A 23,606-nucleotide genomic window follows, 5' to 3' on the forward strand; every position below is an offset into this window, starting at 1 on the left:
GTTTTACCCGCAAGTGCACGAGGTCAACATAGTAGTATAGTGTGCAAATACGGGGTCATTCCCACGAGGACTGCTAAATCTTGTCTTAAAATCAATTCCCAAAGTAAAATAAAACAAGAAATTGGATTTAAAGTGATAATGAAAAAGGTAGGGCTTTGATATCCACCACTAATTATATTAAGCTAATATATAAATATGCCAATGTTTTGATCAAGTTATGTCTATCTAATGTTTGTCAACCTAAGGGCATAGGTGTATACTCCTTAAGCTATAGATTTTCCTAAGCAATGAAAGACATTGAAAAAGTAAGACACAAGTAAAGTAAAGTAAGACACATGAAAAAGTAATGTTTCAACAATGAAAAAGTAAGACACATGTAAAGTAAAGAAATTGATATGATGAAAAACAAGAGAAAAAAATGTACCGCCTTCAATGGCCTCAGTACCACTGTTTTGAGTAGATGCGCTTGAGCTCCTGGATTGCTCAAACGCTTATACTTATGACTGTAATGTCTCTAGTGTGAAGAGCCGCACTTGAGCTCTATAGATTGTGGCTCAAGTGCCCTTGGTGGTGCTAGAACAGGACCTCTGAGAACTGTGGCTGCTTTCAGCTGCTGGTGATTCCCTAGGTTAGGAATTGTTTGAGCTGGAAATTCTCCCTGCCTCCTCTCACTTAGCTCCTTTGCCATCTGACCCATTTGCACTTCCAGTCTTTGAATGGCTTGATCGGTCTTTGTATTGAATTGTTTTTGATCAGCCGTGAATTGCTATTGTGAGGTCACCAGGTTGTGTATCATATTCTCCAGTTGGTTCAACTTTGACTCTTGAGTTGGTTGACTTCCTTGTTAGGGCCCCTTCTGTTGTCCTTGATTATTACTCCAAGAAAAATTTGGATGGTTGCGCCATCCTAGATTGTAAGTGTTGGAGTATGGATTGTTCTTGTGGGGGTAATTGTTTTGTCCCACATAATTCACCTCTTCTTGCTCTGCAAATGAAGATAAGGGACACGTCTCAGTAGTGTGATCTAGATGGGAACAAACAGCACATACTTGGGTTGGTGTGTCCTGTTGCAGAGGTGAGATTTTCTGAGCAGTCATGGCCTTGACAATCATGTCCAACTTCTTTCCACAGCGGCCATCTGATTGGGAGATCCCCCATTGAGGTTTACTTCATACATGCCCTTGCTTTTGACTCATTTCCTTCCTCTAGAGCAGAATTGCTGGGAATGTTCACTTAATGTTCCAAACAGCTCCATTGCTTCCTCACTACTTTTCTCCATAAGTGTTCCTCCACAAGTTGAATCAACCATCCCTTTGTTAGTATCGTCTAAACCTTCATAGAAAATTTGTACCTAATCATCTTGAGGGATGTTGTGATATGGGCACTTTAGAAGCAATGAATTGAAGTGATTCCATGCCTCGAAGAACAGATCTCCATCTTGTTGTTGGAACATTTGAAGTTCCCTTTTAAGTTGTCTTGTCTTCTGAGCTGGGAAAAACTTCTTCAGAAAATTGGTGGGTAATTCTTCCCTAGTATGGATAGAATCTGCAGGCAAACAATTATACCACAGTTTAGCATTATCTTTCAAAGAGAAAGGAAAGAGGACTAACCTGAGTCTTTCTGGAGTTAGGCCTTGGACATGCTGCAACTTGCATAAATCAAATAATTCTTTAAGATGCAAGTTGGGATCCTCAGTAGCTGTGCCTCTGAAGTGAGTCAATGCATTAAGGATTTGAGGAGAAATACCTAGAATGATTGCCTGCTTCATCGGTCTCCGTATCGGTGGTGGATTTGCCTCTAATGGTCTTGGCCCAATCGGATTCTGTTGCAAATCTTCCATCTCAATTTCTTCCTCTTCTTCTTTGTCTCTAGGTCGTTGTCGAATTGTCCGCTCAATTTTAGGATCGAGTGGAATGACGATTGAGTCTTGAGATCAACGACCATGCATCAATTGAATTGCAGCTTCAGTCAGGTAGCTTTAGTGCTGCTGGTCCGGATGCTCCCTGGAACTGCACTCGATCGCATGTTGATGCATTTGATCGCACTGTGCTCGATCGCACTTGGCTGACGTTCGATCGCAATCACAGAATGCTAGTCCTCAATTTGAAACAAAAAACAGAAAAACTTAAGAATCAATAGAAAATATTTTTGACAAAAACAAAATTGAAAATTGAAAATTAAAATAATACAACTAAAGGAAAATAATTTTAAACAAAATTCACCACAGTCCTTGGCAACGGCGCCAGAAACTTGTTGTTCACAATTACCTACCTAAATTAATAGGCAAATAACTGGATGTTTTACCCATAAGTGCACGAGGGTCAACGTAGTAGTATAGTGTGCAAATACGGGGTCATTCCCACGAGGACTGCTGAATCTTGTCTTAAAATCAATTCCCAAAGTAAAATAAAACAAGAGATTGGGTTTAAAGTGATAATGATAAAAAGGTAGGGCTTTGATATCCACCACTAATTATATTAAGCTAATATATCAATATGCCAATGTTTTGATCAAGTTATGTCTATCTAATGTTTGTCAACCTAAGGGCATGGGTGTATACTCCTTAAGCTATAGATTTTCCTAAGCAATGAGTTAGGCATGGGTGTATACTCTAACTCTTTTCTTTCCTAAAGGATTTAGCATGGTATATACTAAGTTGTTCTTTAGAAAAGCATATGTTCTATGGAAATCGTCAAACACATGAAACCTAGGGCATGGGTGTATACTCCCGGTTCCCCATGTTGATTAACCCAAGAACCCGGTGTGGATTACTTTTGTTACTTATGTTAAACTTAGGACTCGGTCATCCAAATTGATTTAACTAACTAGTCCATGCCACATGCACATGTTGATCAAGCACACTTATATGAGGAATTCATGAAACTAGGTATTAATCAAGTTAGATATCATAACAAGACCATCACAATGGCGCTAATATTGAATATTAACAAAACATAACTAGGGCTTCAATCTAGCCCCACTAATTAAATTAGCTACACATGGAGTTGATGTTAAACATCCTCATAAAATAAAATAAAAGAAAGGAAAAGAATAAACCCGAAACTTGAACTTGAAGAGCTCCTATTCTTCTCCTTACAAAGCATCCCTACTATAGAGGCTTAAGGATCTATTTATAGGCTTTAGAAGTCCTTGACAAACTAGTACACCTAGGAATTTCGTAGGGTTTCAAAACCTATTACAATTGGGAGTTGAAAAACCCTAATATGGAAAGAATGACAATCTGGCCGCAGCTTTGAAGTGTCTCCTGCACACGGGTGCGATCGATCGCAGCTTGTGTGCTCTCGATTGCAGGTCTGCGATTGAGCCTCTTCTGTTGTGCACTCGAGCGCTCGTGGCCTGCTTCATGCTGTGTCTTCTCTGGTACTGCGCTCAATCGCAGTGTCAGGGGTTCCCATTTTTCTCATCTTTTCTCTTTGAGCCCAAATCTTCTAGATTTACTTAATTTTCTTCCAAAAGCCTACAAAAGTATGGAAAACACAAAAAGGAATTAAAATGACCTAATTAACTAAAACCAAAGGATTAAAACATTTAAGTTAAGGGCTGAAATATGAATATTTTAACACTTAACAGGATCCTCCAACAATGTCATCTCGATCTCCTTACTCCTCAACTCCAAGAATGGTTTTAATCTCTGTCCATTCACCTTGAAGGTGTTACCATTCTTTGGATCCTCATTCTTGATGGCCCTATAAGGAAAAACTTACTGAATGATAAATGGGCCAGTCCACCGAGATTTCAACTTGCCTGGGAAAAGATGCAGCCGTGAATTGTAAAGAGTGACTTTCTCACCAGGCTCAAAGATCATCTCAAAATGCTCTGGTCATGAGCCTTCTTCATCTCTGCCTTGTACAACCGTGTAGAATCATAAGTATCATTCCTTAGCTCCTCCAATTCATTGAGTTGGAGCTTCCTTTGTGAGCCAGCCTTCAAAAGATTGAAGTTCAGTTGCTTGATGGCCCAATATGCTCTATGCTCCAACTCCACGGGAAGATGGCATGCTTTCCTGTACACAAGCCAATAGGGTGACATCCCAATCGAGGTCTTGAAAGCTGTCCTATATGCTCACAGTGCATCACTCAATTGCAAAGACCAATCTTTTCTATTAGGGTAACCGTCTTTTCCAAAATATGCTTGATCTCTCGATTGGAAACTTCAACCTGTCCACTTGTCTGTGGGTGATACGGGGTGGCAATTTTATGCGTGATGAAATACTTCTTCATCAACTGCTCAAAAATTCGATTGCAAAAATGCTTACCTCCATCACTTATAATTGCTCGAGGCGTACCAAAATGAGCAAAGATAGTGTCTTTCAAAAACTGGACCACAACTCTGTGGTCATTGGTCTTGCATGCAACCGCCTCCACCCATTTGGACACATAGTCCACATCAACCAAGATGTACAGATAGCCAAAGGAGTTCGATGCCCCATACGTCAAAAATCTCAACAATCAAAATGGGACTGAGAGGCATCATATTCCTCCTAGAGATACTCCCTAGCTTCTGACAATGCTCACAAGATGTACAATAAGCATGGGCATCTCTGAAAAGGGTAGGCCAATAGAATCCACACTGCAAAATCTTGGCAGTGGTCTTCTTAGCACTGAAATGGCCCCCACAAGCATGATCATGACAAAAGGAGATGACATTGGATTGGTCATGCTCAGGTATACACCTCCTAATGATCTGATCGGAACAATACTTGAACAGGTAAGGATTGTCCCAGAAAAAGTGCTTCACCATGGATAAAAATCTGGACCTATCTTGTCACCCCCATTGCTGAGGCAGTTGGCCGGTGACGAGATAGTTCACTATGTCAGCAAACCATGGTGCGGGATTATGAGCAATGTGCATCAATTGCTCATCAGGGAAAGTCTCCGTAATGGGGCTGGTGTCCTCGGTGTAATCCACAATCAATGTATACAAATGATCTGCCACCACATTTTTGAAACCCTTCTTATCTCGAATTTCTATGTCGAACTCCTGAAGTAGCAAAATCCATCAGATTAGACAAGATTTAGCATCTTTTTTGGGAAATAGATACTTCAATGCTGTGTGATCCGAAAAGATGATGACTTTAGATCCTAGCAAATAGGATCTAAACTTATCTTGCGCGAAAATGACTGCCAACAACTCCTTCTCCGTGGTGGTGTAATTGAGTTGTGCATCGTTTAGAGTCCTGCTCGTACAATAAATGACATGGGGGAGTCTACCAACACGCTGCCCCAAAATAGCTCCAACGGCATAATCCGATGCGTCACACATGATCTCAAAAGGTACACCCCAGTTGGGTGGCTGAATACTGGGTGTGGACGTCAGAATGCTCTTGAGGTCCCCAAATGCTCTCTTGCAATCCTCATTGATTACAAATGGGGCTTCCTTCACCAACAACTTGCATAAGGGCCTGGCAATCTTGCTAAAGTCCTGGATAAACTGCATGTAGAATCCTGCATGGCCCAGAAAAGAGCAAACCTCCTTCACTGTATGTGGGGGTGGAAGGTTGGAAATCAGATCCACCTTTGCTTTGTCAACCTCAATCCCCCTATGAGATATGACGTGCCCCAATACAATACCTTGCTTGACCATAAAATGGCACTTCTCCCAATTGAGCACCAGGTTCTTATCCTTGCACCGTACTAATACCAAAGTTAGGCAGTGCAAACACTCATCAAAGGATGAACCGAAGACAAAGAAGTCATGCATGAAAATCTCCAAGAAACGCTCTACCATGTCAGAAAAATTACTGATCATGCACCACTGAAAAGTAGTGGGTGTATTGCACAACACAAAGGGCATGCGACGGTAGGCGAAAGTCCCAAAAGGACACGTAAATGTCGTCTTCTCCTGATCTTCAGGGTCCACAGGGACCTGGTTATATCCAGAATAACCATCCAAGAAACAATAGTATTCATGCCCAGCCAAGCGCTCCACCATTTGATCAATAAATGGAAGCGGGAAATGATCCTTTCTGGTGGCAACATTCAACTTCCGGTAGTCTATGCATACTCTCCATCCTGATTAAATACGAGTTGGGACCAACTCGTCATCCTTGTTCTTCACTACCGTCAATCTAGCCTGCTTAGGCACAACATGAATCGGGCTCACCCACTTGCTATCAGAGATTGGATAAATGATCCCTGAATCCAACAACTTTATCACTTCAGTCCTCACAACCTCTTGCATAGTTGGGTTGAGCCTCCTTTGTGGCTCCCTGATGGCTTGGCATTCTCCTCCAAATGTATCTTATGCATCACCACCAAGGGACTGATCCCCTTGATATCCTCAATAGTCCAGCCGATAGCTTCTTTGTGCTCTCTTAAAACCTCTAACAATTTTTCGTCTTGAGCATCAACCAAATCTGAAGCTATAATCCCTGGCAACGGCCCCAAAATTTGATGTACAAATATAATTATACTCGCAAGTGCACGAGTCTTGTGCAGTAAAGTGTGTGCAAGTGCAAGGTCAAATCCATAGGGAGACATGTTTGCAAAAATCAATTTTCTAGTTTAACCCAATTTTCTCTTAACCTAGTTCCAATTTTCGTATTTCTGTCCTGCAAAAACATAAACTAAACTAAACAATATGAAAACAAGTAATGGAAAATTACAAAGGTTTTCGAATCCGCCTCGCCAAATCAAACAACATTTCTTGCATTTTATGCATACAATATCAACCCAAATACATTGTTCAAAAATTGTAAATGATACGCGCCGAATGTTGCACATTCAAGCCCCTTAATTTGCATATGTTAATTCCTTAGCATTGTTATTTGTTTGATTTTATTTTGTTTTTGTGTTTTCAGGTGTTTAATAAAGATTCAAGAAAATCATTGGTTTTGTGCTCAAAATGCAATTAAAGTACTGTAGCACGGGTATTGTAGCAATTTACTGTAGCGGAGTTATTGTAGCAATTTACTGTAGGGGAGTTACTGTAGCTACAGTATGCTCGAGCGCACACGGGCGCTAGAGGCAAAACAGACTCCGAAATTGAGAAGGAAAGTTTTTCTAGGTCTCCCAATCCAATTGGGAGAATGAATTACGATTTTTCTGGGATTCTTAGGGCTTCTAGGGTTCTCATAATCCCTATAAATAGGCCTCTAAGCATTGAGAAAAAGGACACACCACTTTCTAGAGCAAAATTCAGTAAAATTGTCTTTGGAGCCTAGAAGATCATGAGCAGCTAAACCCAACTGTTGGGTATTGATGTAACCCTTTCCAAGCACAATTGTTTGATTGTATTTAATTTCTAGTTTTTCTATTTATGCATGTTGATTGTATAACTATGAGGATTACTACAATTGATTTCTGCTCTTCATATTAAATGCAATTGTTTTTAATTCCAATTCAATATTAGTAAAATTCTTATCTTGTCTTAGAAATTATTTTACTATGATTGAACTCAAATTATTCTTATCTTCTGTGATTATAAGAATGATGGTTATACAATGGTTCTTAATTGGCATGTAATCAATAGGGTTAGATAGACCATATCTAGGAAAGACGGATCGTACTACACCCTAGTTTAGTGTAATTTAGGTAGACGATCCGTGCCAACCGAAGATGGGTTATACTATTCCGTTGATTGCATGAATTTATTTTCATATGTTTTCTTGTTTAAAATATAACATGCATAAAAAGAGTTGCTAGAATTAAATATGGTTAACCATTGATGTGCGGATAGTGGTGAAATCAATACCCTACTCTCTCTCTCTCTCTCATATATTTACTTCCTTTATTTCCGTTTATTTTATGCACTTTAAATTCACACAAACAATTCACTCTCTTTTAATTAAGTTAACTTTGATCTTTTAATTTTGATAATTAAACCCCTTCAGTCCTTGAGGTTCGACACCCTCAATATAGCCCTATCCTACAGGATTCATTCTGTTGCGAGTGATTATTTTTATAATTGATATTTTTGGTCACAAAAATACCACATCAGTAAACATGCAAATTAAATCATTCGATGAATCCATACGTTAAAAGAATCATAATGAATATTTAATTGAGATCAAATCATCCATTGTATCCATAGATCACAATGGATATTAGTCTCAATCCAATCATTCGATGTACCCTCGAACGAAACACAACGAATATTAAATTAAGCATGAGTAAGATACCAACATCCAATCAAGTGAACTTAATCAAATAGTTGAATTGACTTTTGAACAACACTTTGATAAAATAGTCTCATTGTATATATAAAATGACAAGAACATGTATGTTTATCAATGACGAGGCTTCATCTTCAAGCTTAGTTGAAGGTTTTAGCCTCTCATGATAACAAAAACAATAAACAATTGAATTGACGTCATGAGAAAAATAAAACTTACAATGGAAAACGAAGCAAATGCTCCAGAACGATAATACGTCATATTTTTGCTTATAACAACGCCTGCCAATGTATGGTTACAAGAAAGAAAGTTGTATAAATAATAAAAAAAAACTAGGGTTTAGCGCTGTTAGGTCGTTGCTCTGTGCGCTCGATTGCACTTCCAGGGATCTTCAATTCCTTTGCTTATTTCCACTCTCAAACCGCAATTTTCTCTTAATGACTTGCAACACGCCAAAACACCAAAAGTAACAATAAACATCAGAAATTAACACAGCTAAGAGCTTAACAAACATAAGTTAAAGGGCCCAAATATACAATATTTGGCACTCATCACTAGCTTCCACTTCCGCCTCCCTCCTGCTATCGTTCTCTACCTCCAGCCACCACTCTAGTAAGTTTTCCGGCATCCCAAAAGAAAAAAATCATAATTTCCCTTTGTTTTTCCCAAACTCAAGCTTAAACCTTGAGTTAGAGGGGGGATGTTAGACTATTTGATGTTATTCTATTATGTTGCCTGATATATTCTAGGGTATAGTCTACGGTTTCCTGTTTATCACTCATAGCCTCTCTATATATAGAGACCTCCATGATCACATCATATATATCAATATCACTCAATACAAAGTACTCCATTGTTTCCTTCCGTTCTCTCTCTTCTCTCTCTCATTCTTTCGCCCTACAATATATTCAACAATATATTTAACAGGTATGTTGAATATAATGTTGGAGGGACATGTGATGGAAGGACAATCATAGAGTCAATATAGTTAGTTAATTGAGGATACAAAGATGTTACTTCATTGCTTTAGATCTTAGTGTCTGAGGCACATCAAGAGGGATGCAAATATGGGCTACTTGATAAGTGCCAAATATTGCATATTGGACAACTTAATTTGCATTTGCTAAGCCTTTAGCTTTATTATTTTCTAATGTTTTGGTTAGTTTTGGTGCTTTAGTGTTGTGTAGGTCTCTAAGGGAAACGACGCCTTTAAAAGGAAAATCCATTAATTCTAGGGCTTAAGACACTTCAAGGAGCATTGGCAGCAAATTTGGATCGAGTGATGATTTGCACCCGACGAGTCTCACTAAAAAGGCCATATTTAGAGTTGTAAACCTCGGATTGAAGCGATTTTGGTGTCATTGGAAATCTAACTCAAAGATATACAAAGCCATGTTTCACAAGAGTATGCTAATTCTGACTAGCAGTGCGCTCGAGAGCACATTTAGTGCGATCGAAAGCACTCACGCCCTGCACCGCGGGAGACAAGTTGCACGAGTGCGATCAATAGCACCTAGAGTGCGATCGGGCACACTCGCCTGACCTGGCAGCGCTGAAACCCTAAAATTAGCTTATCAATACCAATTTTTTTATTGTAAATGATAAGCGCCAAAATATTCATATTTTCAGCCCTTATCTTACATGCTTTAATCCTTTGGTTTTGGTTAGTTTGGTCATTTTACTTCCTTTTTGTGTTTTTGATGTTTTTACAAGCTTTTGGAAGAAAGTAAAGTAAAACTGGGTGATTTGGGCTCAAAAAGAGAATATGGGAAAATTGGAGCTTCCTAGTACTGCGATCGAGCGCAATACCAGAGGAGATGCTGGACGAGATAGGCCAGGAGCGATCGAGCACAGGCAAAAGAGGCATCGATCGTAGACGTGCGATCGAGTGCACACGGGCTGCGATTGAGCGCACCCGTGCGCAGGAGGCATTCCAAGTGGCGGCTACAATGTCCCTATTTCCATATTAGGGTTTTTCAAACTCCAAATTGTAATAGGACCGAAACCCTGCAAAAACCCTAGGGTTTACTACTTTTCCAAGGACTTCTAAAGCCTATAAATAGACTCCTAAGCCTTTAGAATAGGGGAAGCTTGGAGAAGGGAGAAGAATAGGAGCTTTCAAGTTAAAGCTCGGGTTTATTCTTTCTTTTCTTTTCTTTCATTTTATGAAGATGTTTAATATCAACTCTATGTGTAGCTAACTTATTTAGTAGGGCTAGATTGAAGCCTTAGTTATGTTAAATTAATATTTCAACATTGGCGCCTTGTGATGATCATGTTGTGCTATTTAACTTGATTAATACCTGCTTGCATGAATTCCTCATATGTGTATGCCTGATCAACATGTGCATGTGGTATGGACTTGTTAGTTAGATCAATTTGGATGGCCGAGTCCTGGGTTTAACTTAAGTAACAAAAGAATCCACACCGCGATTCTTGGGTTAATCAACATAGGGAACTAGGAGTATGTATCCATGCCCTAGGCCTTGTGTGTTTGTCGATTTCCATAGAACATATGCTTTTCTAAAGAACAACTTAGTATAGACATGCTAAATCCTTTAGGAAAGAAAAGAATTAGAGCATGGACCAAGTGGCTAATTCGTTGCTTAGGAAAATCAATAGCTTAAGGCGTTAGAGTTTAACCCTTAGGTTGGCAAACATTAAGTATGCATAACTTGATCAAAGCATTGGCATATTGTTATATTAATTGAGCATAATTAGTGGTGGATATCAAAGCCCTACCCTTTATTATCATCGCATCAATAATCAATCTTAGTTTACTTTTACTTAAGGAATTTATTTTTAAATATAAATTCAGCAATCCTCGTGGGAATGATCCTGTACTTGCACCATATACTACTCTGTTGACCTTGTGCACTTGCAGGTAAAACGTACAATTATTTACCTATTAATTTAGGTATATTTTTGCACAACAGTAAACGAATGGAGACGCACCGGGGGCGCCGCACTTTGTCAAAATTCGTGTTTTCTAGTTTTTTGGAGTTTTGAACTCCAATTCTATTGTAAGTTTTACGTTTTTCATGATGTCAATTCAATTTGTTATTGTTTTTGTTATCATGAGAGGCTAATACCTTTAATTAAGGTTGAAGATGAAGCCTCGTCATTGATAAACATTCACGTTCTTGTCGTTTTATGTATACAATGTGATTTTTAATTAAATTGTTGTTCAAAGTCAATTCAATTGTTTGATTAATCTCATTTGATTGAATGTTGTTCTTTCATTCATGCTAAATTTTATATTCGTTGTGTTTCTTTCAGGGGTACATCGAATGATTGGATTGAGACTAATATCCATTGTGATCTACAGATACACTGGATGATTTGATCTCAATTAAATATTCGTTGTGATTCTTTTAACGGATGGATTCATCAAATGATTTAATATGCGTGTTTATAACTTTTGAACAATGTATATACTTCTTGGTTGTCTATTGTATGCATAAAATGCAAGAACATGTTGTTTGATTTGACGAGGTGGATTCAGATAACCTTAGTACTTTTCCATTAATTGTTTTCAAATCATTTAGTTTAGTTTATGTTTTTGCACGACAAAACTACGAAATTTGGAACTAGGTTGAAATAGGGTTAATTTAAATTAGAAAATTGGTTTTGGCAACACAACTCCTTGTGGTTTGACCTCTCACTTGCACACACTTTATTGCAAATGACTCGTACGCTTGCGAGTACAATTAAATTTGTACATCAAATTTTGGCTCCGTTGCCGATGAGTTGTTTGTGTGTGAAAATTGATTTTTGTTTAAATTGATTTTATTTCTCTACTAGTTATTTTCTTTTTACAATTTTTTTTTTTTTTTTTTATTTGTTTCTGTTTACAGTTAGTAACCAAAAAAGAAGAAGAGAAAAAGTGTTTTGTTTTTGTTGTTTCTGTTGCAGTTCTACCGAAGGAACTAGTCCCTACCAAAGCGGTCGATCGCACATCACCTGAGCTCGAGCGCATTTGAGCCTAACACAACAAGCATCCCGCGTGTCTGCGCTCGACTCTTCCGCAGGTGCGCGCAAGTGCACACCCCGCGTCCATCTACGTTCGATCACACATCACCTGCACTCGAGCGCACCTTCGCAGACTACATCAAAACGAGCTAGGACCTAAAATTTTGCCAAACTTATGTTTGGTCCATTTTGTGAGTTTTTGTATCTTTTGTTTTTTTTTTTTTGGTATTTCTGTTTAGTTTTGTGTTTCTGTGTTAGTTTTCATTTTTGTTTATTTTACTTTCTTAAAAAAAAAAAAAATTTGGTTACTGTTTCATGTGGAGGTGTGTTTTGTTTTAAAGAGTGAGGGTAAGCATGAATTTTCCGTTTGGTAATTTTAATGCTACTCCTAGTTGTAGGACACCCGCTCCTACCAACTTCCCTCACCATTTCTACCCACATGGACCATGTTCATACTGCTCAAGCCTTTATCATAGTTCAAGTAATTGTCCATCCTGAGGACAATTTTCCAATTTTTCATATGAGCAGATGAACACCAATTTCTCCAGTTCGGGGTCTGAATCAACTTCCAATTTTTACACCCCAGACTGGAGCAACCATTCTGATTTCTCATGGCAAGCTCATGCAACAGGAAATTATGCTCCTTAATCTCATGAACTGCACCATCGTGAATATCCATAGTTCAATAACCATTCTTCAATGCCTTCACCTTGCAATTACCCTCTTCAAGAGTCATTAGTGTAACATTTTCCAACTGCTCATGTCGATGACTTAGTGGAGAGAGTAAACCAACTCATGGTAGCTAGGCGTGCCCATTCCCAACCTCCTCACACTCATGCAGCTCATAAGTCATGCTCATACTGTTACCATCCTTCTCATCGGATAGATGATTGTCTATTCATTAACCATTGCATGATTGATGAGAAAGATGCTAGCAAGTCTGCACATGAGCATGTTCAAACCACCACCATACTTGAGAGTGAGGAAAAGATGAGGAGACTGCTGATGAGCCAAGTCTGGAGGACCCATTGGGAAAGTGCTTTGCTCAATTTGGATGTGACCTAGACCTTGACAAGTTACTTGAGCAAGCTGATGCCTTATTGGACTCCACTCCTAAGATGCGAACTAAAAATGGGGAAACCACTGAGATATCATCATCTAAATCATCTTTATCAACAGCTAAGCCTTTCATTATAGATAACAAGGAAGAGGAAGAGAAAGAGGACCACTTGGAGCAAGTTGAGCACTGGGAGCAAATTATGCCCCCAAATCTGTCTAATGACAAGGAAGTGAGTACTGAAGTTCACTCCTTTGTCACAATCCCTCTTGAGACACTTCATGGACCCCAAGCTTCATCTTATCAATGTCTCAAAAAGTTGTCTCATTCTAAACGTCTCAAGGATCTATGCACACAAGGTCACAAATCTAGGAACCATGTTCCTAAGAAGATCCTTTGAAGCAAGCAACTAGGCTACCTGAGACGGTGAAACATCCTTCCAGAAGGATATCAAATTCTTAAGAAGAAAGGGTGGAAGGGATTGGTTGGACACCCAAATGATCGGGGAAAGTGCGGTCTTCTTTCTTTCTTTTTATTTTCCGCACTTTATTTTTTATTTCTTTTCCTTTTTGTCATTTCATTTCTTGTCATTTCATTTTTTGTCTCTAACAGCCATTAATCTTTTGATGTTTGTTTCTATGAGGAAATATTGCTCTTAGATTTTGACAGGGGTTTGGTGTTCAAGTTTGGGGGATGCCTTAGCCTTTTGCACATTCCGGTTCCTCATTCCACGGTATTGTATCTCTTTCCACATTGGGATAATGTGTCATTTAAGTTTGGGGGTGTGGACAAACACACTGTCTGTTTGTTTGGTTGTGTCTTTTTGTTTATTTGTGCCTGTTTGTTTATGTTATTTGTTTGTTTTTATTTAAAAAAAATAAAAAATAAAAAATAAATAAAATAAATAAAAAATTTGTTATGTTGTTGTTAAGCATGAGTTAGCTGTAGCTGTGGTTTGATTTTCATTGGCTTGTTCAACATTTTGAACACATCATCATGTCATTTGGAATCTATTTGAGTTGATTACCACGAGCACATTAGCATAAAATCTGTGAGGTATGAAATTTGATTGAATCATGTGTATCTTGAGATTTGTTGGATGATTCGTTAATGAATAACCTTGGCATAAAAATTAAAATAAATAAATAAATAAATCATCATTTTGAGTCCTCACTGAGTAACCGGACCTCTTGCCTCATTAAGCATTGAGTGTTCGCGTAAAAATGTGTGAAACTCAAAATTGGTTGATTGTATGGCTAGTTTGGCTTCGTAGCCTTTTTGACTTGAGTTATTAAGCCCTTAGGGATGTTTTACATCTAGTGCCCTAAAACCACCTGGTTTGGGAGTCATTGGCCTAACACTCGTTACATGGGTCAATTAGAAAGCTTAAGGGAGCTAAGCATGGCACAACCAAAAAAAAAAAGAAGAGCATATCTTGCCTTGGTTGTGTCATTTGATAGGAATTCCAACGAATTTTGAGGTATTTATCATAAAAATAAATTGAAGCCTCATGACTGTATGCTAATTTCACTTTGCACCTATCTGAGCATTTGTTGTCTCAACTGTCCATTTATGAGTTCTTTGATTCTAGGTTCCCTAATGATTGTGATGGCAGTGTTTGTCTTGTTAAGCTTGCTTATGAATGAGATCCATGGTTTGTGTGAAACTTTATTCTTTTCAATGACATAGCACTATAAATGTTTGTCGGTATCATTCATGTTAAACCCTCACGAGACTTCACGCGTCCACTAGGGATGCCTAGGGGTTTAAAAGGCTTCTTGCATATGCTAAATGTAATCGTCTCTCTCATGACCTTATGTTCCTTGCTTTCATTTTGTTTTTCATTTTGTTATCCTAAGGGACTAGCAAAATGTAAGTTTGGGGGTATTTGATGAGTGCCAAATATTGCATATTTGGACCCGCTTAATTTGCATTTGCTAAGCCTTTAGCTTTATTATTTTCTGATGTTTTGGTTAGTTTTGGTGTTTTAGTGTTTTGTAGGTCGCTAAGGGAAAACAATGCCTTTAAAGGGAAAATCCATTAATTCTGGGGCTTAAGACACTTTAGGGAGCATTGGCAGCAAATTTGGATCGAGTGATGATTCACACCCGATGAGTCCCACTAAAAAGGCTATATCTAGAGTTGTAGAGCTCGGATTGAAGCGATTTTGGTGTCATTGGAAAGCTAACTCAAAGATCTACAAAGTCATGTTTTACAAGTGACATGTTGCAAGAGCGCGATCGATTGCACCTAGAGTGCGATCGAGTGCACTCGGCACACCTGGCAATGCTGAAACCCTAAAATTAGCTTATAAATACCAATTTTTTTATTGTAAACGGATGGAGACGCCCCGGGGGCGCCGTACTTTGTCAAAATTTGTGTTTTCTAGTTTTTTGGAGTTTTGAACTCTAATTCTATTATAAGTTTTACGTTTTTCATGATATCAATTCAATTTGTTATTATTTTTGTTATCATAAGAGGCTAAAAACCTTCAACTAAGGTTCTTGTTGTTTTATGTATACAATGTGATTTTTAATTAAATTGTCCTCCAAAGTCAATTCAATTGTTTGATTAATCTCATTTGATTGAATGTTGTTCTTTCATTCATGCTAAATTTTATATTTGTTGTGTTTCGTCCGGGGTTACATTGAATGATTGGATTGAGACTAATATCCATTGTGATCTGCGGATACAGTGGATGATTTGATCTCAATTAAATATTTGTTGTGATTCTTTTAATGGATGAATTCATCGAATGATTTAATATGCGTGTTTACGACTTTTGAACAATGTATAAACTTCTTGGTTGTCTATTGTATGCATAAAATGCAAGAACATGTTGTTCGATTTGATGAGGCGGATTCGGATAACCTAAGTCTTTTCCATTAATTGTTTTCAAATCATTTAGTCTAGTTTATGTTTTTGCACGACAGAACTATGAAATTTGGAACTAGGTTGAAATATGGTTAATTTAAATTAGAAAATTGGTTTTTGCAATACAACTCCTTGTGGTTCGATCTCGCACTTGCACACATTTTATTGCAAACAACTCGTGCGCTTGCGAGTACAATTAAATTTGTACATCACTGCTCATAGACTAGCAAAGGCAGCAATTCAGCAATCTCCGGAGCAAATCCGGATGAAAGAATACCTAGCATTTGTTCATGATATTGTAAATGCTAAAAAGCTATGTTATTTTTATATTAATGGAAGCCTGGATTTTTCTCTAAAAAATTTAGAAGATGATCAAGTGTGTCAAGTACCATTCAAATTGCTAGCATATAAGCTGCTACGTCTCATTCACACACATATATACATAAATAGGTACTTACCATCAAGGGTGGTGGTTCAATGGCCCAAGGAAATTCCCAACTGGTGAGGGCATGCACTAAGGTGTGGGTTTAAATCTCCGCAATGGAAAATCTCTACATATGTCTGATTAGTATTAGCCGCATTGGATTCTCAATGATGCACCGTGTAGGCCCCTCCTGTGCGTCTCCTAGAGGGTAGGTGCTACTCTGGTCACACCTAGGTAGGATAGCCACAATTGGTTTCCCCGGCTTACCCTTTTAGCTAAAAAAAAAAAAAAAAAAAAAGGTACTTAATATACTTGTATACAATAATATTGTTGTGCCAAATATCTACCTAAATTAATAGGTAAATAATTGTACGTTTTACCTGCAAGTGCACAAGGTCAACATAGTAGTATATGGTGCAAGTACAGAATCATTCCCACTAGGATTGCTGAATTTTGCTTAAAAATAAATTCCTTAAGTAAAACAAAGATTGATTGTTTAAGTGATGATAATAAAAGGTAAGGCTTTGATATCCACCACTAATTATATTAAGCTAATATAACAATATGCCAATGCTTTGATCATGTTATGGATATCTAATGTTTGTCAACCTAAGGGCATGGCATATACTCCTTAAGTTATAGATTTCCCTAAGCAACGAGTTAGGCATGGCGTATACTCTAACTCTTTTCTTTTCTAAGGGATTTAGCATGGTGTATACTAAGTTGTTCCTTAGGAAAGCATATACTCTATGGAAATTGACAAACACATGAGGTCTAGGGCATGGGCGTATACTCCCGGTTCCCCATGTTGATTAACCCAAGAACCGCGGTGTGGATTCTTTTGTTACTTTTATTAAAACTAGGACTCGGCCAACCAAATTGATTTAACTAACTAGTCCATACCACATGCATATGTTGATCAGGTACACACATATGAGGAATTCATGCAAGCAGGTATTAATCAAGTTAAATAGCACAACAAGATCATTACAAAGGCGCCAATATTGAAATATTAACTAAACATAACTAGGGCTTCAATCTAGCCCTACCAAATAAATTAGCTACACATAAAGTTGATGTTAAACATCTTCATCAAATAAAAGAAAAGAAAAGAAAGGAAAAGAACAAACCCAAAACTTGAACTAGAAGAGCTCCAATTCTTCTCCTTCTAAAAGTCTCCTACTCTAGAGACTTAAGGGTTTATTTATAGGCTTTAGAAGTCCTTGACAAACTAGTAAACCTAGGAATTTCGTAGGGCTTCAAACCTTTTACAAGTGGGAGTTGGAAAACCCTAATATGGAAATATTAGCATCATGGCCGCAGCTTTGATGTGTCTCCTGCTCACGGGTGCAATCGATCGCAACCCGTGTGCGCTCGATCGCAGGTCTGCGATCGAGCCTCTTCTGTTGTGCGCTCGATCGCTCTTGGCTTGATTTGTGCTTTGTCTTCTCTGGTACTGCGCTCGATCAATGATCGATCGCAGGTAACCTATGATCGATCGCAGTGTCAGGGGCTCCCATTTTTCCCATCTTCTCTCTTTGAGCCCAAATCTTCCAGATTTACTTCATTTTCTTCCAAAAGCCTACAAAAGTGTGGAAAACACAAAAATGAATTAAAATGACCTAATTAACTAAAACCAAAGGATTAAAACATGAAAGTTAAGGGTTGAAAATATGAATATTTTAGCACTAAACACACCCCCAAACTTACATATTGCTAGTCCCTTTGCAATGCAAAGCTAACAACAAAAGTGAAAAGCTAAGAACAAAAAGATAAATTCATCTTTCGTGGGATGTACGGTTGCATTTAGCATATACCACAAGCCTTTTAAACCTCTAGGAATCTCCTAGAGGACGAGCGAAGTCTCATGAGGGTTTTCCAGAAATGCTACCCACAAACATCATGCACAGTTCATGTTATTCCAAAAATTAAAGCATCACTTCAAGATCATGATTTTCATTCATTAGCAAGGTTAAAAAGATGAACTCCATCTTCACAATAAATTGGAATCTCAAAGTGCAATTACTTACAAAGGACATGCTAAATCATCACAAGTTTGAAATTTGTGTACAGTGAATTAGTACAAAATTATGAGGCTTCCAAATCTTTCCAATATGTAATGTCTCCATATCTCAAAATTCAATAGAATCCCTATTAGAATGAACAACCATGGCATATTTTTTTTTCTTTCTCTCACTTTTTTTTTGGTTAGGTTGTGCAATGTTCAATTCTCTTAAGCTTTCTAATTGACCCATGTAACAAGTGTTAAGTCAATGACTCCCAAACTAGATGGTTTTAGGGCATTAGGTGTAGAGACACCCTTAAGGACCTACTAACTCGAGTCAAAAAGGCTACAAAACCAAACTATCCATGACATTAATCAAATCAACATTTTTCACCTTTTGACATGAACACTCAATGCCTTGAGGCAAGAGGTCCAGTTACTCAACGAAAAGCCATCAATGATCATTTATTTCACATCTTTCTTTTCTTTTTCTTTTTTTTTTTCTTTTTTTTTTTCATCACTATATATGCCATAGTGTCATCTAATAAGTCATCCAATTTCATCCAAGATGTAGAAACACACATATCAGACCTCATGTCATACCTCACAGATTATGTGCTAATGTGCTGGTGTGACCAGATCAAACATGTGATTTTTCAACTATCCTCAACAAGTAACCAAACTAACAGATTCACTCATCAGATCATGTGTTCAAAATTTTAAGCTCACTTATGAAGTCAAGCCACAATGTTTTCTAGATCAACTTAAAATTTTAGAGCAAACATGAGCATGCATAATTTTTTTTTTTTTTTTTTTTTGAATAAACAAACAAACACACCAAACAACAACTAATATGAACTTGGGACAAAGTGTGTGAACAATCATGTGTGCCCATAACCCCAAACTTAAATGACACATTGTCCCTAATGTGTCTAAGTAAAGGAAAGAATGTACCCGCGAGATGGTCGACATGATCTTGGGAAGCATGGCTCATAGCACACCCCCAAACTTGAAGTGAACCACACTTGACCCTGCAAAATAAGAAAACACACAAACAAATAAAAATGAACAAAACTAAAGATAAATAAAAAGATTAACTGAAAACACATTTAAACAAAACAAAATAAAAGGATAAACTATGGGGTGCCTCCCATGAGCACTAAGTTTTACGTCTTCAGCCAGACGGTGGTCCCTGCTCAGTGCTGTCCAGAAGTAGATGCTCCAGAAGGTGGTGGTAAACAGCTAAGTATGGTCCGTGATAAGTGCTAAAATATTCATATTTTCAGCTCTTAACTTGCATGTTTTAATCCTTTGGTTTTGGTTAATTAGGCCATTTTACTTCATTTTTGTATTTTCTTTGTTTTATAGGCTTTAGGAAGAAAATAAAGCGTTTATGAAAAAAATTCCAACCTTAAAGGGCAAATTGGGAAGATCTATAAGATATGATTAAGCTTAACCAATCATGGTTAAAGTTTAATCAAATAAAGGAAATGATTAATTCGGAATTTCTCAATTTGAAGTCAAATCAGATTGGATGCAAAATTGGATTCTGAATACGTCTCGGTATTGTGACCATAACTTTCAGTTCAGATATCTGATTGAGGTAATTCAAGCGGAATTAGAAAGCTAACTCAAAATTCTACAACTCATTATGAAATAGCATTTTCCCAATTCGGAGCGCCGCAAGGCCAAAATGACGCCGCAATATAGGACTGCAATTCTGGGCGAATTCTATTCCGATTTGGGCTTAGGTTTTCTTTATCCTAATTGGACTTGGACTTAAATCTCCGAAATTCCTAGGATTAATAGGGCTTCTAGGACTCTCCTAAGCCCTATAAATAAATAGACCTCTAAGCCTCACAATTAAAAGAATTAGACGGAGACGCGCCGGGGGCGCCGTTCTTGGTCGTTTTTTGTGTTTTTTGGGTTTTTGTAACTTGGAACTCGAATTCTTTTGTAACTTTTTAATTTTAATGAAGTAATTTAGTTTCTTTATGATTTCTTTTGTCATGAGAGGCTAAATCTTCAACTAAGGTTGAAGATGAAGCCTCGCCATTGATTAGTTTTATATTTTTATGTTTCGTTCGTACAAATCCGTCGTTTAATGTAATGTATGTTCGTTTCAATTCAGTTGTGTGACAAAATTGTGATTGATTGTTGTTTTTAAATCGTGAAAACGTTGGATATTCGTTGTGTTTCATTCAATGGATACATTGAATGATTTGATTAAGACTTATATCCATTATGATTTACGGATACAGTGGATGATTTGATCTCAATTAGATATTTGTTGTGATTTGTAATAGAGATGGATTCATCGAATGATTCAATTGGTTTATAAAAAACAATGATAATATATAGGGTTTAATTGTTTGTCGAATGCATGAATGAAAACATGAGAATGTATGCTTTGATTTGGTGAAGTGAATTCTAAAACCTTAGTCATTTACCTTTTGATTATTTTTATTTTATTTACTTTATGTTTGTTTATTTTCAAAATCAAAATCATTCGGAACTAGGTTAAGATATAATTGATTTAGATAGAAATTAAATTTCACAAACACAATTCCCTGTGGATCGACCTCGCACTTGCACACACACTATATTGCACACGACTCGTGCGCTGGCAAGTACAATTAAATTTGTACATCAGTCCGCATCAATTCTTCCAAGGCAGCTAGTCGTTGATCCATTAATGCTTTATCTTCCTGAGCTTTCCTTCTTTGATCAGCCAATTCTCTTCGAAGGCCTGCCATCTCTTCACTAAGGGAGCGGTGCTATGTGGCTTGAAAAATGATTGGGGCCTCCTCCTCCTCTGCTGCTGCCGGTTCATCTTCGGCCATTGGCTCGGCCTCACTCTCTTCTTCATCAGCTGCTGATGCTGGGAGTATCCGGGGCATATGGGAATAGCTTTTATTCCATTGGCGAATGCCAAATATAGGAGTAGTAGTAACTGGCTCATCTGCTGCGGTGCCCTTGATTCCATTTTTTCGAAGAATATACGTGATGAGGTATGGAAAAGGCAACCCCCATGAATGAGTGGACTCTGCTCCCCCAATGTGCATTCCAAAATTTATGTTTTTGGTTCCAAATGATGTCGGGAATGGAGTACCAAGCATCTTTGTGGAAGGCGTAGAGGGTTTGTAGAAATTGATCACGCCTTTGAGTTTTGTGTCCCAAGGGGAAGGCATTGCGATGCAAGATGGAGTCCACAAACCAAAGTCGTTAGGGTAGCTTGGATCAGCTACCGGCATTATGGTGGGCGTCTGCATATTGCCCTTGGCACATATCTTCAATGATTTTTGCCACATAGAATCGAGGCGGTTGCTCAGCAAGATGTGCGGCTTCTGGAGGGTGTTCATCATTGCATTGAAGGGCTATGGCAATGTCGGCCCTTGTCACGTCGATGGCTTGGCTATGCACCTTGGAAGAGAGAATGGCCAAATTGTTGCAGTCATGGGAAAGGTTGGCATAGAATTCAACTACCAACCTCCGGTAGGCGGTGGAGGTGACCGGTTTGAACAGCTTCTTGAGTCCCCTTCGCTTAAATTCAGCGACCGCCCATTGAGTCGCCTCATGGTTTTGAAAGTCTTCGCGAATGGCGAAGGTAGTCTCAAACAGTAGCTCCCGCTCTTCAGAAGTGGGCAGGGAGAAATAGCTTGGGCCTCGGACCCCCGGGAGGATGAAGCACGGGTTCTAGGCATTTTGAGCTTGAGTGGGGACTGTTATCGAACAGTTGGTGTGCACTGGAGATGTTCAACTTTGCAATACAAGGCAACACTGCTCAAAACCCCCTGTAAAAACACAAAAACCCAACACAAAGCAACAATGTGGGTGGATAAACACCCACACTTTGCTAAAAAGTGGAAAGAAAAGTGAAGATGGGGGTGGTCGGAGTTCGGTTGTTGATGAGAAGATGTTCACAAGGATGATGACCATGGGGTAAAATGGGGCCGTGCAAGTGTTGGTGAGGTGCGGCGGTGGTGCTTAAAGTGGTGGAAAATGGTGGTAGTGTGGTAGTATTGGAGGTGGCCGGAGTTGGGTGTTTGGGTAGCTTGTACGACGCCGGGAGATTGTGAGGGGGATTAGGGGGAAAGTGACCTAAAATAGGTCACGTGCCCTGCTGTCCGAGTGCGCTCGATTGCACGCATGGTGAGTCCGATCACATTCGGGCAAGGGTGTGTATGTGTGGGTGAGGTACGCTCGATCGCACTGACAGAATGCAATGCAGCCAAAAGTTGGTTATTGCGCTCGATTGCACTCAAGGTGCGCTCAATCGCAGTAACAGAATGTAACAAAATTGACTAGGGACTTGAAACATTAAAACACTAAAGTAAAATAAAACACAAAGGAAAACAAAAACAAAATATGAATAAAACAAAATAAAACAAACAACAAAATAAAAAGGATATGCTATGGGGTGCCTCCCATGAGCGCTAAGTTTAACATCTTCAGCCAGACGGTGGTACTTTAAACTTGAAGCACCAATCTTTCCTTCTCTTGCACCAAAGGGAATGAATCTTTTATGCTGCAAGGTGATTCCGGGTGTTTCTAGATCGGGGAGGACCACTCTGAGTTTTCTCAAACAGTTGCTCATCCAGTGGGCAATCATGAACCAGAATAAAGTAAGAAGAAAACTCAGGGAGCTTTTCTATTTTGATGTCCTCAAATTGCTCATGTGGTAGCGCTAACAGACTTCTCTCTTGGCCTTTTGGTGTTTCAGGAATAAGAGCTAATGGTGAAAAAATCTTAGTGCTCTCTTCTTTTTCCCGATGTAGCTCCTCTAGAACTTTGGTTTGCTCCCCATTCTCCTCTTCCACTTGATTTTCAACTACCTCTTCACTCCTCAATGGGACAACTTGCTCATGATAGTAGGTGCACTCTTCCTCCATGTAATGTTCATTGGGGTCTTCCATCAATTGCTTTTGACACTCTTTGTCTTGGTATTGTTGAGGCCTATTGATGGGGAATGCACTTCGCTCCTTGGCAAATTGTTCCATTCGTACTTCTAATCTTTGAATGGCTTGATCATTTCTTTGAAACGCTTGATTGATCCTTGTATTGATTTGTTCTTGATTAATCATCAATTGCTATTGCGAAGTCACCAAGGTGTGTATCATACCTTTCAGTCTATTCAGCCT

At 38.5% G+C, this 23,606-nt stretch overlaps 1 pseudogene; it reads right to left on the bottom strand.

Moving 5' to 3' along the window:
• Positions 1-3,987: 3,987 nt before the first annotated feature.
• Positions 3,988-22,043, bottom strand: LOC148587620 (uncharacterized; annotated as a pseudogene).
• Positions 22,044-23,606: the final 1,563 nt, after the last annotated feature.

The sequence above is a fragment of the Corylus avellana genome, chromosome 2 (assembly GCF_965113065.1).
Source record: "Corylus avellana chromosome 2, dhCorAvel1.hap1.2, whole genome shotgun sequence".
Taxonomy (NCBI): Eukaryota; Viridiplantae; Streptophyta; class Magnoliopsida; order Fagales; family Betulaceae; genus Corylus; species Corylus avellana.